General features: G+C 44.4%; 1 protein-coding gene and 1 long non-coding RNA gene across 3 annotated transcripts in view; one reads left to right on the top strand and one right to left on the bottom strand.

Moving 5' to 3' along the window:
* Positions 1 to 1,554: 1,554 nt before the first annotated feature.
* Positions 1,555 to 12,446, bottom strand: part of LOC309437387 — a 20,686-nt gene continuing 9,794 nt past the window's right edge. Inside the window, exons 2-3 of the long non-coding RNA XR_014183545.1 lie at positions 3,539 to 3,643; positions 1,555 to 1,693 (exon numbers count right to left, since the gene is read on the bottom strand). This is a non-coding gene — a long non-coding RNA (uncharacterized lncRNA). The remainder of the gene's footprint in view (positions 1,694 to 3,538; positions 3,644 to 12,446) is intronic.
* The window catches only part of KBTBD11 (kelch repeat and BTB domain containing 11), a 22,112-nt gene continuing 20,474 nt past the window's right edge, over positions 10,809 to 12,446 (top strand). For both annotated transcript variants that reach the window (XM_082047756.1, XM_082047755.1), the window contains exon 1: positions 10,809 to 10,968. The gene's annotated coding sequence lies outside the window, so the exon portion shown is untranslated. The remainder of the gene's footprint in view (positions 10,969 to 12,446) is intronic.

Raw genomic sequence — 12,446 nt, 5'->3', positions numbered from 1 at the left:
TGTCTGTGACTCACCTTCATTATACAGGGAAAGCTGGAAGGATGCTGTGGCTTGGGGCAAATAGAAGATGCAGATGGAGGACAGCTGTGCATTGTAGGGCTGCTAACATGTGCTCCCCTGGCAACTCGGCATCAAAGCTGAGCATGGCCTATGCTGTTTTTAAGGATGCATGCACATCCAGTAAATTAATAATGACACTACCAATTAATTCATTAGTTGGGGAGAAATATACTAATATTGGAATATCTATGGGAAGTGCAGGTATAGATACTGTGGGTATTGGTCCTACATCCGTTGATTTGTGCGATGTCCTTGGGCAAACGCCCCTCAAATAACGTTCCAGCACAACAGCAGAGAGATGATCTGAGATGATGTATCTGAGTGGTGATCGCCTCTTCTCACCCAGAGTTTCAGCAAAGCATGGTCATGTAAATGGATACTGTGGAAACAGTCTGCACTGTTTCATCCACTCAGTCAGGCAAGCAGTTGCTTTGGTAGTGTTAGAGGGCTGAATTCTAAATAGAGACCTAATGGTTGTTTCTTAATGAATCGATGTTTTCCAAAGTAAACTTTGAATTTAGGATTCCTACTGAAATTGCTTTTTGTGCTGGTCTCTGCACATGTGAAATGTAAGACAAAGCCTTCAGTTCAGAAAGATGGTACCAAAAATGGTGGTGAGACACATCCCTCAGTCAAAATATGTCTAATACAGTAAAGTGTTGAATGAAGTCACTGGGAACATCGATTTCCCTCATCAGTAGACTGAAAGATACAGAGAAATGAGGACGGTTAAGTTTAATTGGAATATGTTAAGAACTCTAATACTGTCCATCAGTTCAATAAAATGCAAATTAAATATATCCAAAGCAGAACGTCTGTCACATGTACGCATTGACTAAAAACAAGTAAAACTTCTGGCTACTTTTGTGCTGTTATTATCCCAGTAAGGGGGTAGTTTGCCCTAAAATTATTTCTGCTACTTCTGATATAAACTCCTTGATTCCATGTTTGGTTTCAGTCTGTCTAGTTTAAATCAACATCAACCATAATTACAGTGTTCCCCAGCACATGACACTTCAAGGTAAACAGTACTAGAGACTGAATTATTTTATTCAATAGAAGATAAAGGGGTGGGTTTTTTTCCAAAAGAGCAGTAGTTTTGTTTTGTTTTTTTTTTTTTATGTTGCTGAAATGTCTTTATTTTGCAGCAGATTTGGGTTTAAATTTTCAGTCTGTCTGCTCTAAAAAGCAAACTTCTGTCAAGTGACCCCAAAATCGGTGGGTGGGCTGACTTGTCAAGTTTGACAGAGCACTTCAGTAACACAGAATCATGGAATCATAGCAAATCCTGAGCTGGTCTTCCCTTCCACCAAATACATGGGAAGGAGGGAATGCCAACGCAGGGAATCCTTGCCTGCTGGGTGGCACCAAAATAGCCATTTCAAAAATCAGATGCGCACCCAGATCTGTTTATAGAGGTTTTGCCCACATCCTACACCCTGACCAGAACAGGATTCTTGAGTCATAAAGCACAGACTTCAATGAATCACGAAGGACGTTTGCTACAGATGGGATTCAAGGCTTAGCATCTTCATTACTGTTTTGTGCTTTTATTCTGTGTCTTTCACTGTGTATCTTGTGGCTTTAGCTGGGTGTTGTCAGCATTGGCATGGCCTTAATGTTGGCATGGGCCCTGGTGAAGAAAAAAAGAAAGGAGTGCCTGTAAGTCAGGCAGCTGGCAACATTTTCCCAAACTTTCCCTCTTGTCCCTGGCCCAGTGCCTGGGTGTGCCTGGCCGGAGGGATGAACCCAGTCACATTTTCTACGCTCTTCCATAGCCGTGGCCCTGGGAGCTGCTCTTTGCCCACTGTGTGGAAGTACTACATCATACAGTTTAATGTATGTGTATTGAAAACCATGTTAAAACATTCTTCTGTGTATAAAGCATATATAATCTAGTATCCCTTTGCTACGCTGCAGTAAAAAGACCACAGGGTTTATTCTGCATGTTCCTTGGGCACGGGATTCCACATCCATGCCTTTGGGACTGCAAGATCATGTCCACTCTCTCATTGACCTTTATCACTAGGAGCAGAGTCCACCACACATTCAACTGGAAATCCATGCATGGTGCTATTACAGGGTCTGCTAGCAATAATGCATGGGAATTTTAAAGTGAAATTCATCCTATCTTCCAGCTGAATTGTAATTTTCTTCAGTTTTATTGATAAAGCAGTAGAAACAATGTAGAAATCTGCTCTTCTGCAAGTATACCAGAGTTTTTTCCAGTGGCTTCAGTAAGAACAGAACTGGGTCCCTCATTTGCATTATACTATTTTGAAAATTTGTGTCTATTTTTCTTACTAAGCTGTAAAGCAAAAGAGAAGCTGTAGGTCTGTCTTTAAAAATACACCTTGTCACAAATTAGATTTTTAGTAACTAACTGAGCACCAGGTGCAATGTTTTGTTTTCCGATATGGAGCTAACTAGTGTTAGCTTACTATGAAAACCGGAACCAAAGTTTCTCTTACAGCTGGCAAATAGTCTTTATAGCTGCTGTGGACTGAGCTGCTAGGTAGGTTGGATTTTACTCTCTGATACTGCTTTTCTAGATTAACGGAAGTTACGGAAAATATTAGGAAAAGAGGGGAGCAATTGTAACCACTACAATATATTCTATACATGTTTTCTAACACATAGCAGTGTCTTTTATAATATGAGCCATAAAACTTGTGTATTTATGTTCAAAGTATCAACTGAGAAAAATGTTTAATAAAAAAATGTGATAAAAATTAACTTCAGAAGTATGTTTCTCAGGTTGTCATTTTAACTAGAAGGCTAGAAATTGTGGTGTGCTTTAATGAATTATATATATGGACTCATGAAAGGGAAAATAGGATATGCGACTAGGACAAAAAAGACACATATTTTTTAGTTTTATAGTTTCTACAGTTTTAACACTAGCAAATGCAATTTCTGAAATTGATGCAGTCTTGTATAAGTCTGACCCCTGTATCAATGGATCCCAATAGTGTCTAAGCAGTAGAATTTCTACTGTGCTGCCTCCATGGAGCATGCGTAAGTGCTTGGGCAGCATGTGTGATGCACCAAAATGAGAAGCATTAATATTCAAGATTAGTATTGCAGAGCAAAAGCATTAACAGAAGAAATTAATTTTCAGTTGCTAACTGGCAATTTGTTCTAATTAATCTGCCCTAAAGGATACATAGAGAATCCCATGATCATGTTTAAATACTGAGACTTGTATTCATCAGACTCAGCAATTAGCCTTTCTGTGTGTACCTGCACTATTATAAGTAAACTGGAAGAGTTACTGCGAACTGTTTAGTTGCTAGTAAAGTCTGTGGTTTTGCTCCTGGTTTTATACCATATCTCTTTCATATATGGTTCTGAAAAACATCAAATTGCGTGAGTGCAGGATACTGTACATTTGCACTCCTGAAGACAGATTCTGTCCCAATGAGAATTTCCACATTATTACTCATGAGTGGGAGGCTGAGGGCTAAAAATTGCTTACCTGCCCCTTTGAGAGAGGGCTGACTGTTGGGAAGGGTTTCTTGAACTGTGGTTTGGTGCTTAGAAGTCACTGTTCCTCTCTCTTCTGTTCTATTTAATTTTCTGGCTGCATGAAGGCAAATTAGTTTTTGTAAAATGCATTTGGGGGAGAGAAAAATCTGTGGTTTGAAAGGTGAAGCTATAATGGAGGGTTCTGCAAGAGTTAACATGTATTGCAATGAATGATGCCATGGAGTTGATATAGTATTTTTAGATTGCTTTACATATCTTCATAGTAATAATAGTTCACATAATAATAGCCCTGTTAAGAAGGCAGATTAATATCATCCATAGCTAGGAAGACACTGAGCTGAAAAGTGCTTGCCTGACTTGAAGCCACATGGTGAAACAGCACACAGATTAAAGCCACTAGGCTTTCTAAGCCCATGATTAGCCCTTTAACCAGCCTCCTCCTTGCAGGCATCCTGTACGTGCAGCTATTGAAGCGTCTGTGCCAGTAAACTGGCCAGGACTGGGGCAACAGCCTGTGCACTGACCTGTGGGGTGGGTAGTGGTTGGGTCTGGGACTGAGCCTGGCCTGGGCTGCTCCCATCAACCTGCACCAACACAGCCACTTCTCTGAGATCCTTTGAGGACTGACAGACTACAGGGATGTGAACTGTGCGGTGACACAAAACAGGCTCTTCGCTTCTGGTTTCTTGATGCTGATGCAGCCTAATGTATCCGTACAGCCTACTTCATATAAGAAGCCTACCAGTCTGGAACTTGAGACCAGTCTCTTACAGCCAGAGAACAGAAATAGGTGCTAACATAGACTGGATACCTACCACACAGGTACCAGTAGTTGGCACGAGGAGTCTCAGTGTTGGTCTGTGGTGGCTCATCAGCTGCTTGCACTACCCTACGGCTCAAAATTCTGGGTTCCTTCCTTCACCTTTCTGACTTAAGGCTTTTATAGCTGTATGTAGAATCTTCATCATATTTCCTCACTAATGCAGCATGCACACTGCTAGATCTATCTGCTATTTTATTTGAGAAATCTAGCACAAGATTTTTCAGAATTAGTTGGTTTGCTGCTGCCTCCGTCCTTGCGCTTACTTGATCACACATTTCCTTAAAGGCATGCCCGACTACCAAACTGCCAGAAACACTCATTGCTTCCTAAGACAAAGAATCAAAATAGCAACATTGAAACAGCTTCAGATGAAAGGGTCTGAGAATTTCCTAGGCAAAGGAGGGTTTCCTGTGTGACTCCACTTGAAATGTAACAATGTCAAAGAATGACCGAAAGCACTTGAAGTGCTTTGGCCAAGCCCCATAAACTGCGCTATAAAGGCAGTTAGTCGTTCACAGCACGACCTTCAAAGGTTTTCAAAGGGATTTATTTTTTCTGCCAGCAAAACAGACCTTGACAGCAGAACTGCAAGTTCCCCTGTTGTGCATATTGTTACACTTCAGGGATAATTACGGTTATCATTAACGTGTGTCCCAACCTGTGAGATGAGCCAGAACACCTAGGATTAAAATGACACACCTTGGGAGAGATTAAATCACTGTGAGAATTAACCAGAAATCTGATTTGAGGAGTATTCTGACATCAAAAGATTAAGGTGAACCACCAGCAGAGTTTTCTCAAGCACCAAAGTACTTGATTTCCACTACAAATCTGTATATTCACATGCCCAAATGCAGATAACAAGAAAGATTTAAAATGCAAGGAACGAGATACAGCTTAGCTACAGCGTTAGAGAGTTTTCATTTTTGCTTTCTATGATTCCACGTTGGAAAGAAATTATATTGGTTTTACCTTGAGCATCAAGGTCACCTTGAATGTTGGCACAAAAAAATGTGTTAACTCACACCTTCCAAAGCAAACTGTGAAAGTTGTTTCCTGTGGGCTTTCCTGGTTCATTCTTTCTGTCTGCAGTTCAAGTTGCAGAACACGCCTGATAGACTGCACTAAATGCTTTTCTAATGTTCCCTTTCTAAAGAGATTTATGGAGAGCTGGGTAGCACAGACTGTGGCCATTAATGAGGAGGATTACCCCCAGCTCAGCCAAGATTTGTAAGTGCAACAACTTTTCTGCAGGGTTGCTCAGAGCAGTCTGTGGTGCTCTTAATCCCCATCACAAGTAACTGACACCATCAGTTAAGCTCCATCTATGCTGCTGAACTCACAAGCACCTCAAGTGCTGCTGACACACATCCTGAGGCTCTGGCAGGTGGGATCCATGTGCCAGGCCCTGCCCAAACCCCACTGTCTGGGCAACCAAAGCTGGTTGGAGTTCATGCCTGTATGTGATGACGTTGCACTGATACGGCAGTATTTGGGGAGAAATGTAACAATCCCAAGGTGTTTTGCTCACAAATTAAAAAGCCATAAACACAAGTTGAAGAGACAGGTGGTGGGACCATCCATGGCTGATTATGACTGAGAAGAAATATTGACTGGATAATCTCAGAGCACTGTAAAGAGCAAGGGGTAAGTAAGCTTTTGTCCTTTTCAAATTCTCTGTTTTTTATTATCTTTTTTAGCAACTTAGGACAAGATGTGCACATTTAATCGTTGTTCATCTAAATAAATGCTGTGTGTTCCACATCTTTTAACCATATCAAATGCTTTCAACCTCATTAAAAGCTGTTTTACTTGTTGCAGAGCATTGTTTCAGCTGATAAAAATCTGCACTAATACAGTCTGTTTTGATATGCTGGGTTTTTTCTTAAATCAAAACCAATATTGATTGGTTTGTGGGCAGAGGTAAGCAATGAAACACTGAGTAAATCTTTAGGATCTATTTTTCCTTATGACTACTACCACTCTATCTGCTACAAACTGATTAACCTTTCGATGCTACCAGCCCTTTTCTTTCAGTTCTGCTATTTGGATGTAATACAGGAAGTGTGAAAACTTATACACAAAGGCAGATTGGCTTGAGTCAGCATCAGATGTATACAACAAATACTGTGTAACACGCCTACAGCATGTATGGGTTTTGTATTTGAAATATACAAAATGCATTTTAGGCATCTTTGGCTGCTCAGCAAAAGTATGATAAGCTGTTTGTGCCAGCAATAACATCAAAACAACCCTTGAGGCTGTTGTGTTATAATATCAAGAAGCATTTCACACAGGAGTGTTCAGCTGTCAAACCCAAAAGAAAAGCAATAGGAGTCAGGTTTTCTTTTCTGGTTTTTTTTTTTTTTGGTTTTACATTTTAGCTTCTGGCCTTGAACCAGATCTCTGGGTATTGCAGTGACCACCGATATGTGCTGCTGCTGCTTTGTGTCTGATACTTTCTCCAGTACGCACAAGAGGAATATCACCTATTTCAGCTCCAGAATTTGATGCTGCAGTATTTATCTATCCAAGACATCCTTGTGCCATTCTAAAATACAAAAAATAGCCTACCAACAGCTTTGCATTGGCACTGACGCCGGTAGCAAGTCTAGACTGTGTAGGCACACCAGTCCTACCTCATGTGTTGGACATGGACACACAATGCAATGGATGCAGCAAGGGAAGGCTGAGTATTTCATCTGGGTGAAATAACAGTTTGGTTAAATGATTCCTAACCTCCTTAAATGAGAAATTCTGTAGCTTCACTGGCTGAGAAACAAGCCACCTGAGACTGGCCTGATTAATTTTTTTTTTATGTGATCTGCCAGCTAATTTTACTGAAGAGCAGTGCATTTGCTCCAGTCTACCTGGGTAGCCCAGTCCTGCATGACAGCCTCAGAACTGGGAACTGCAGCAGCTGCAGCCAGCAGGGGAAAGAGAAGCAACGCTGCAGTGCTCCCAGGAAGGGCAGGGCCCTGCTGAGCTCTGAGAGGATGTGCCTCTCTCTGGATCTGGGCACCATTTGGTGACACTATCGTAAAAACAGCGTTCAGCTCTGTTGCTCATCTCTGCACCATGGACATCACAGTCTGATGTATTCTAAGGAGAAGAAATTGAGAATCTTTGATTTTGCATGATGTAGATTAAACAGACAGAAAGGATGCCTATTTTGTGTCCAAGTTTATGTGCATAAGATGAAGAAACCTTCCTAGTCCTCCAACTGGATTTTTTTTTTTTTTTTTAACCAGAGAAACATCTAATAAAATTATTGTACAGCTGAAAACCGGTATTTCCTTTTTATTGTTGCGCACTACTGCTGGCGTTTAAGAGCCAGTGAGAAGGAGCTGTATGTGACTGGGCAGGAGCCAGCTAAGGTTGCTGGGACAGAGCAGAACAAACACCTGCCTCTTCCCTTCCCACCTTCACTCACTGTGCTCACCGCTGCACTGTTGTTGCTCCAGGCCAATTAGCCCTCACAGAACATGGATATCTCAGCAAGTCCTGGTGGCCAGTAGCAGCAATCACAAGCTGTTAAGTCCCCCTGAGTATTTGTCACACTGGCTGTGCTACAGAAATGCATGACAGACACAAAATGCTGTATTATTATGGGCTGTGTTATACTTGATTACCTTTAGGACAGTCTTTTTCTACACTGGGACAATGATTCATCTCATGTAATTTAGGTGTCTAAAAATTAATTGTCTACAGTTGTACCAGTCTGACTTGACAGCTAATGGAGAGAAACAAGCAATACCAAACGATCATTCACCTTATCCTAAGATGTCTAAGATAGGTGAGAAAGATTTCCCTCCGGACATGATTATTTCTGTACACTAATTACAAATGGAGCTTCAGGGAACTCAAGCTAAGTAGGGAAATCAAACAACTAGAACTGAGGTGATTTCTACAGTGCGTGTCCCTGTTCTCAGTGTCATCTACAGGTCTACTACAATCCAAAAGGCCAGTTGATGAGCCGTCTCATTTTCCATGGGAAGTTTCCTACCCTATGATTTGTAGAGCAGCAGTACTTTGTAAAAGTTGTGCCAAGAGGTCAGCAAATCTCTTTTATATCTGTTTTCACTTAAAGGTTTGATGACAAAGGTGCATATGGGACCAGAAATAAACTTGGAGAGTGGGCAGTAGACTGAGGCTCACAAAGTTAGAGAATCACTGCCCAAAGCTACACTTTAAAAAACCAGAACAGAGATCATTTCACCCGATCTACTTCTGGCAATGTTCAGCGAGGGCAGAGCATAAATTCTGCAACAGACAAGTGCTACATGACATTTCAGGCTACATCCCCCACAGAGCTTGTATTTGTACCAGTGTTTTGCTGACTCCAGCCACTGGGCAAGCATGGCCCATATTCACACAATATGCTTCTTCCTACTCACCACCAATTTTCAGTTGTCTCCAGAAAACATAGCTCAAACACCTCTCTGTACACATAGACTGGAATGCAATGTGACAGTTAAACATGGAAAGGAGTTAAGGAAATCCAGTAGTGCTTGAAATTGTCATATAGTCAGAAAGCATGAGTCGGAACAATCTCAAATGATCTCAGGTATGTTACTGTTGGCACAGCGACATAAGTCCCATCAGCGTGAAGAGAATTCAGACACCTCAAAGAGAGACAATCCTCTGCATAGGAATAGAATAATGGGGATTTAAAAGTGAAAATAATTTCCCAGACCTGTATCAGTTGTCTAATTTCAGTGTCACCTTGAAATATATAGTATTTAAAGTAGCATGAAACAGCAGGAAGATTAGTTCCTAATGTCACAAGAGAGGAGTTATTTCTGGCAGGCTTGAATGGATCTGCTGTATCACACAGAAACTTCTTCCAGCTAGCAAGGAATAAAACTGTGTACAAAAACAGTCCAATCTTGTAATGGACCCAAATCAGGAGACAGTGGGAAATTCACAATTATGCTAAAGCCACATGTTGTGGTTACCAATTATTCCAAGACCTCTGCGATGTGCTATGGCTATTACTTGTTTATCTTATGGCACCAAAAAGCATGCTGGCCTCTCTCAGCAGAGATGAGACATGACCTCAGCTTGAAAACCAGCCTTCTGGTTAAGCACTGCACTTAGGTAAGTACACAACATGAGTGGAGCCAAGGGCTTCAAGTGGTTACACTTACCCAGCACTGCACACAAGCACTCCAGTGCATTAAGGGCTAACTCAACACAGAAGAGTTTTAGGAAAACCAGTCAAAAACTAGGAGCAATGGGACAAAGTGAATGAGAAGACACCAAACCACGTTTAACCATCACCACCACGAAGCTGGCAGAACATACAGCTGCAATAGTTTACACTGCCAGCACAGAAGGAATTAATAGTCAAGTTAATATTAGACAGGAGTAGCTTTGCAAGTCTGCTCAGGACCGTCTCCCAGGGCCAGGAGCCACTGGCTGGGCAGCCGCAGGAGAACCAGTCTGACAGGACCCTGGAGTCAATGGAAAGAAGGGAAAGCGAAAAGCAGCAGATGATGGTGTTTTGAGACAGCAGCATCATAGGAAACTACACTTTGCAACAGCAATATGATATATCCAGGCACCAATGATGGTTTGGAAAGGCCTGGACAGTCCAGTGTCACTATCTGCTGTCTCAGTGTGTCAGATGCAGCCTGTGGTGGGAGTGAGCTGGGTAACTACCACCGACTGCATCAGCAGCTGACCCAGGGTACAACTAAAGCAACATGAGCTTTTTTTTTTTTCTGGAAACTGGGAAACAGGTCTAATTCTGGGAATTCTGATGAGTCTCAGCTTTGAAAAGCAGGACAAAATGGGACCAGACCCAAACTGCAGTCCAACAGAAACCACCTGGCCTCTGCCTGCTTGTTTCTCAGCCGGCAGAAACCCCGAGTAACCCAGCGGCTCCGGCCGCTCCCCGCAGCTCGCCCGGGCCAGCCCCGGGAGGCCGTGGTCGGTCAGGGGCTGCATTCAAGGCGCCGGATCTACCCAGGCCGCCTCGCCGGGGCCGGCAGCAGCTCCAGCAAACCCCACCGACCCTGCTTACGCAGGTGATCGGCGGCGCCGCAGCCCCAGTTACCTCAGGGACGGCTCCCCGCACCCCGCCCGGAGCTGAGGACCCGCTGTTTCCCCGCCCGGCGCCGCCAGGAGGGAGTTTCTCAGCGCGGGCAGGTGGTGCCGCTCCACCGCCTCCCCCGCCCGTCCCGCCCCACCGCAACGGGGGAGCGCCAACACCCGGCTCGGAGCGGCGTCGCCGCTTCCCGCCTCAGCGGCTGCCCCTCACCGGAGCCGCCGCAAGCAACAGGTCTGTGTGTTCCCCCGCCCCTCCGTGCGTGAGTGTGTCAGGCGAACAAAGGGGCTGAGCGCGGCCCCGCGTTCCCCCCGCACAGCGGCCGCCCGGCCCCCTCCGCCAGCCCGGCCCCCGCGCTTCAGCCATTTGCGTCGCCTGGCATCGCCTCACCGCTCCCCCCACCTCCCGCTTCTCCTTCCCGGCCTCCCCACGCCGGCTCCCGCTCCTGTGGGCAGGGCGGCGGGGCCGCTGTGCTGCCGGCAGCGAGGCGGGGCGGAGGGAGCTTCCCTAGAGCGACGCGGGCCTCGCCGGCTGCCGCCGAAAGGTAAGCGCCTGCCCGCCCGCCCTGCCGGGAGGACAGCGGGGAGGCAGCGCGGCGCCGAGCCGGGCACGTCCCTCCCGGGGCCGGGGCCAGTGCCCGGGACGTGCCCACCCGCCCCTGGCCCTCCGCCGCCGAGCCGCCGGGGAGGATTGATGCCGGTATCAGCCGATCGCGACGCGGAGCCACGGGAGCCGTGTGTTGGGGGGCAGGACCACCGTCGGGTTTAATCGAGCTTTTCTCTTCCCTTAGTCCCCCTTAATCCAGCTCCCCTGGGCAGGAGGGAGGCCGGGCACATCCCCCTGACCATTCTCCATATGTCGCAGAGGAGCCAAACCTGATGCCTGCGGTTTTGGTTTTGTTTTGTTTTGTTGTGTTTTTTTTTTTTTTTTTAAATGCTGCTGACCTATTAAAAATCTAAATGACTCTTTACACCGACTTTTAGGGATGTGTGGCAGCAGATTGCCTTCCGCTGTGAATTCTTTACGGTAATTCTTCCCCATCCTACTAAAAGCAGGTAGTGGTGCAAGCCCTGGGTGCACGCACACGGCTTTGCAGGGTGGGAGGTGCTGATGTCTGAGGAAAAGTCCTACTGAATTTCATTTGTCCGGAGCTGGTATGTTTTTATGTCTGGTCCTTTAAAGCAATAAAAAAACAGCTCCCAAATTTACATGTAGTGCAGAAAATGTCAGTATTAAATCCTATAGCCAAGTTTTTTTGCTCATCAAGGAAAAAAAAAACAAAACAACAAAACATTCTAGGAATAATATTCTGTAAAGCTTTTCCACAGCAACTAAATTGAACAATAGAATACTAGAACAAAAAAAAAAAAATAGAAAAAAGTAGGGCAATAAAATAGAACGATCTTCTATATGATCTGAGGAGCTAAAGAGCTCCTCTGTTTTTCAGAGACTTAACCATCTGTCTCCCAAAAAGGAATTAAATGGACTGTTGATGGAAAATAATAATTAAATTGTCACTAGTACTGACAAAGAATAATTTGCTCCCCGGGTTAACTCTCTGGCCCATCCTGCCTGTTCTGGATTCTCCTCTTCCCAGAGCCCATCACACAGCATTTATTCACTCTTTAATTAGGACACCCAGTGCATGCCAGTGGGATCCTCCGGTCACCCAGTGCTAATGGCACTGTCTGATGGGAACCTGCCAACAAGACAGGACTGGTCCCTTGTCTGCCCCAGCTCCTGGCAGCAGTGGCACTGAAGTCAGTGGTGAAACTCTTAGGAGCTGGAGTTTGCAGGACTGTGCCTTGGTAATATTGAAAGACTGAAATCCTTAATAGCTTCCTTTCTTCTAGGAATGCTTTGCTTGCATCGCTTTTCAGTGCAACATGTAGTCCAAATAGGTGGACAGATTTGAAATGTCAATAAATATTAGAGCACCATTATTTGGCAGGAACACTCAATGAAAGCCATTAACTGGCTTTACTATAGTAAAGCAGGATTATAGTATTTAGGGCTGGCCTA

The sequence above is a fragment of the Streptopelia decaocto genome, assembly GCF_964273445.1.
Source record: "Streptopelia decaocto genome assembly, chromosome: 3".
NCBI lineage: Eukaryota > Metazoa > Chordata > Aves > Columbiformes > Columbidae > Streptopelia > Streptopelia decaocto.
The sequence above is the reverse complement of the archived record's forward strand: the minus strand, read 5'-3'. Positions and strand labels throughout refer to the sequence as shown.